We start from the raw sequence: 5,580 nt of genomic DNA on the forward strand, positions 1-5,580 counted from the left end.
AAAGGAAAGGAAAGGAAAGGAAAGGAAAGGAAAGGAAAGGAAAGGAAGGAAGAAAGAAAATGTAAAATCAATTATTTCCATTCCCATGACATAATGTAAAATATCAGTCATTGGGGCTGATACCTGATACACTTGGGCCAAATTTTGATAAAATCTTCAAGACCTGCCAGTTCTACCAAACGAAACAGGTAGCTCACCATTTCCTACCTCAGTTGAAATACACACATTGAAGGAGAAGGAGTTAATTATTGTGGCTCAAAAATAAATTAATATGATCTCAGTATAATTTTTACCCCACCAAAATGGAAAACTGAATGGGAAATGGATATGCAATAGGTTGCAACAAAAGAACTTTTGGGTTGAGGGCTTGTTTGGAGCGCAGGAAAGTTGGGGTCTCTTCTGAGATCCAGATCTTGGACCAACTTGGGGGGTTTTTTTTGACATAGCTGGTATTCCTTAAATTATCTTGTTGTTATCTCCCTCTTTACTGAAATTGTAAAAGATGCATTCTGCTTAAAATTATGAACCACAGCATAAGTGATTTAAGGACAGACTTTGGTGTTTGGAACAGGTATGATTGTTACAGCTCAGGGATGGAAATCTTATTCCAGTCCTTCCCTTCCAACGTGGACTATGTAAGTAGCAAAAAAATGCCTCATGCTTTTGTGTTCTTTGAGAAAACTTCGCAGAAGCAAAATAAATGTCATGATAATAATAAGTAAACAAAGAAAATGAAACCTCTGACAGCTGTGCACCATGGCTTCTGAAAATAAAAAAAAGTCTTCAAAGAACCCGAGCCTCAGCTGCATTATTTCTGTCAAGAAAAATTCTGCCTTCCTCTTTTACCTTTCTTTTATTAAAAGGAAACTGAAGTGTATAGACACCCAGATAAACATTTTTAAAAACCTTTCTCTTGTTATGTTTGTTTTTTAAGGATTTTTGTTCTCTGTTCCGCATGCATCAAAGTGCTTTGAGAGACTTAAGTATGTTCTTAAAGTTAAGTGTGTCTTAAACACAATTGTGCTCAAAGGAGGTGAAATAAACTTGTGTTCATGCTGTCTTGAATTGGATCTTTGACTATCCATACAGAAGTGTAAGGTAAAAATGTCGTTTTTTACAGAGTGCCAAATGATTAATGGTTGGGAAGAGGGCAAGGGTAGGACAGGGGGTCTGTTATAAATAATCAGTAAAAAAGAAATAACACATTCCTTTAAAACATTTGCCTCTAAGGCAACTCCAGTTTCTCATTTTCTAAGAATCTAAAGGGGGAAAAGCCTACTTCAAAAACAACAGAAGCAGAAAGAAATAGAAAAAAGAAAAGAAAGGTGTCCTTTTAGATTATTAATATTGGTAGGATAAAAAAATGCTTGGAGACATGGTTTGAAATGCTATTTCATTACCTGCACTGCTTACTTACTACCTAATCCATGTACTTATTTATCTGGATTTGGAAGAAGCTGACAAGTTTGTGACAATATTAGAATGCAACAACATTCCAATTAGCCCTGACAACATTAATAACAATGATGTGCTACCTGTATCTGTTAAATATTTCACCATCTTAGATTAAGTTAATTGAAATTAATCAGCAGCACAGAGGTTAACAAAAGCTGAGAGAAATTTTTGAGGGGTGTGATGGATTCCTGCACTCACAGACTTCACCCAAGAACAAAACACACATCTGCATATACATGAAGTGACCCAAGACAATTAAGAGCCAGGAAGACATTTTTTTCACTTGTTTTAATAGGATGTAGAGAGAAGCATGGATAAATTGTGCAAGGATTGGATTGATTGCTTCCATGCAGTATCCCAAGGGAGCTGACTATAATGTCTTTCCATCCACCTGCATAAAGATAAATATCCAGGAAAGAAAAAAAAATTTGTATGTGTCAACAGTTAATTAATGTCAACCCCAGATAGCAAAATAGGCTGCTTTGTTCTCCAGATTTTACTGGGCTGTGCATTTTGAGCAGGGATTTTCTTTCCCATCTTTCTCTGTCGCTGACATGTGCTGCTAATGGATGCATTTTGCATGATCTCTCTCTTCAATTCAGAAAGAACATCTCTTGGTTGGAAAAGACCTCTTAGATCATAAATTCCAACCATTAACCCTGCACTGCCCAACCCAGCACTAAACCATGTCCCCAGGCACAACAACCACGTTTTTTTCACAGGGATGGAGATTCCACCACTTCCCTGGGCAGCCTCATTTTGCATGTGGAAGTTCCTAGACTCAGCATTACATGTCTTGATTAAATTTATTTAAGAAGCTGGACCACAACCTTTATAGTTGGAACTCATGCTTTTCAACCCCTGTTAACCTTGTAAGACACTGATCTTAACCTAAAATACCAAGCCAAAAAACCCCTAAAGAGTGACTGAAAGAGAAATTAGAATTGCAGTAACATTCTTACTGGCTTTATCCTGCTGCCTTTCATAATTCTGTTGTCATTTCTCCTTTTTTTAAAAACTGCACATGAACTTTGGCTAAATCTATTTTAAGCAGCCACGTGTGCCAGCAGTGTGAGTGCTCAGGTCAGCAGAGGAACCTTTCAAAGCTGACATGGTGAACTCTAATGAGACCATCAGAAGCAGCTTCACTCTCTCCTGCTGATATACAGTGTGCTCAGTTGAACTTGACACAGATTACCAGGTTGTAATTCATTTAGGTGTTGGTCAAGGGATAATTTCCAACATTTAGAGAAATAAATCTTCAGAAATATGACAAAGATATAACATAAAGCCAGCAAGGCATGAAGGGGTATTAACACATTTGTGTGTGTAAGTGGATATAGTTTAATCAGGGTGGGGATGCCAAATATCCAGCTGGCCTGCAGCAACAGTACTCTCTAACTTGGTGTGGCTTTGGGCGAAAGAGAAAAAAAATATCCATATTGATTTTTAATAAACCCTGTGAAAGATGTTCTTGGAGCTCCAGCCCTCAGCACGCTTTCCCAGAAATAGATTCAGATGTTGGGGTTTCACTTGTTCATGTCTGAAGGCCAATATGTTCTTGAGCTAAAAATGAAACACAAAGCAGATGCTGACTCGAAACGACGTGTTCCTAAAATCAGGAGGCTTGGATGTTGTCAACATTCAGTAAACACATACAAACAAGGAGGGCAAAAAAATATGAAGGAAAAAGGAAAGGCAGTAATTAGACATAACACCGTTTGACAGGCCATTAATGGACAGGATTGATGAAACAGATATTATTAACTTCTCACACCCAATTCACATTTCCAATTTAGTGCTGAAAGCACAGCACTAACCAGTGTCACCACACCCTCTGTGGGGGGTTGAGGTGTTTGCCCTCAACCTGCTCCTCTGTAGACACATGTTCTGTAGAGATTTACTTCTTTTCCACTGAGCAACCTCCAGACTTAGTTACAGAATCACAGAATGGTTTGGGTTGGAAGGGACCTTAAAGATCATCTTGTTCCAAGCCCCTGCCATGGGTGGGGACACCTTCCATTATCCCAGGGTGCTCCAAGCCCTGTCCAACCTGGCCTTGGACACTTCCAGGGATGGGGAGTCCATAACCTCTCTGGACAATCTGTACCAGTGTCTCACCTCCACTTATAAAGAATTTCTTCCTAATATCTTATCTAAATTCTTCTCCAGTTTAAGGCCATTTGTCCTTGTCCTACCACTGCCTGTGTTTGTAAAAAGTCCCTGTCCAGCCCTGGGTATTGCAAACCTGTGACTGATGCATGTGAGGAAGTCAGAGATCAGACACTGGGATTCAAAATACAAGAGCCCATTGTACAGATAGACATAGGAGAGAAATGGAAAGAAAACAAACAAACAAAACTAAACCAGGGAATTACTATGTTCCTCTTCCTGCTGAGTTTTCTTCTCATTTCCATCTTGATGGGATGGCATTGCTTTGGAGACAAGACCTCTCTCCTTTTCCTTCTTCTGAGCAGTGAACTGTACAGGGACAGTGTGGGCACGGGGCATCAAGGACCAGGTGATGTGAAATTGTCTCCTGATGGTGAGATTTTGGAACAGTTAGCATCAAGGGGACAAAAAACCAGTGTGTCTCCTATGGCAGTCATCAGAAATGTCATAAAAGCAGATTTTGTAAAAAATTCGTATTGTTAAGGATATCTAATAGGAAAATTGGAAGGTATCTAAAGCTCTGCTGCTTTTTCTCTTTATATTCTTGCAAAATTTGCTGATGCTTTAATTTCAGAACAAAATACTTCACCTGAGTGTAAATCACCTGACATCTCACCTATTATAAACTTCCAAAGGAATTTTCTTGCACAGACTGCTATGAGTTATTTTTAAAGATTAGCTTTCCTCTTTTTTAGGATAAATCTTCTGCTTAGGAGGTTCCTATATTTTCTTATCTTCATAGTATAGTTTTTATGTAAGTTTTATATAAGCAGTATAGTTTTATATAATAAAGACATTGTACCTTCAAGGAAGCTAAAAGTTTTATGAGTTTCAGTGTTTTTTAAAATCTACTTCTATTGTAATTTAAATTCTTCCCTTCTTTGTTTATGCTGTAGCAGGTAAGTGAACAGAGGAACTCTGATTAATCTGAAATTCCCTGTATTTTGGCACTGTAACATTTTCTTTTTCTAGTAAATGTGTATGTGCAGAGGAGTTGTTTTTCTTTGTGGGTTTTTTTTTAATTACTTTAGCATTTTTAGTGTTTTGTGGCCTTATGACTTCCTGTAATTATACCAGGGAAACTTAATTCCATGAAATTTTTTGAAAGAAGGTGCTTATATAATTTAAAACAACAGCCATCTTCACTTGAAAGAAGAAAATACAATTCCTGACTGGTTTTCTCAAAATATTTTTACATCTCTCAAAATCAGCTGTAAATTTAATTCCGATATGCTCGAGTTCAGACTCTTCTCTAAGGAAAGAAAAGGATCCGAATGGGCAGATTAGGTTTGAAAACAAAGAAAGTATTATATAAGCTGGTAGGAAATTATCACAAATTTCTGCGAAATCCAGCAGAAAAACTTTAATGTTCTGGACATCTTTAGAGAAAAAGAGCAACAAGATGTGAGATCAATATAAATATGTCTTAGGTTCAGACATATTTAACTCTTCTGTGTAAATATTATCTGAGTTCCCTCCCCTGCAAGAGAACAGAGTCTGGCTGTGGGGTCTCCACTCTGCTCCACCCTCAGCTGAGTACCCCTTAGACTGTGTTTGTGGGAGGTTGGGTGTGCTGACCCTGCTCCATCCAGGGAATACAAACTGTGTTTTCCATGTATATACTTACCTTTTTACCCCCAGTCATTTTCCCACATGTTCCATGCCTGAAGGAGCCTCTGGCACCCAGATGAACGCCTTAGATTCTTGTATAAAATATTTGTCTTTCCATTAAATTGTCCCCCATGCTATTTTGGAGACAGATGGGTGGCAGGGGAAGAAGAGACAGCAGGAAGGAGGTGAAGTCAGGAGACACACACAGACAGTGAGGAGAACAGGATTATACTGATTTGGCAGCAGAGAGTTAGTGAATTGAAAGAAATGGCATTAAGCACGGATTGATTAATGGCAATGACAACAGAGACAAACAGCTTACAGGCTAAATCCTCTCCGCTG

This window comes from Corvus kubaryi, unplaced genomic scaffold, assembly GCF_017639235.1.
Source record: "Corvus kubaryi isolate FWS band 111438036 unplaced genomic scaffold, C.kubaryi_AGA036_p1.0 37385, whole genome shotgun sequence".
In the NCBI taxonomy this organism is placed as follows: Eukaryota; Metazoa; Chordata; class Aves; order Passeriformes; family Corvidae; genus Corvus; species Corvus kubaryi.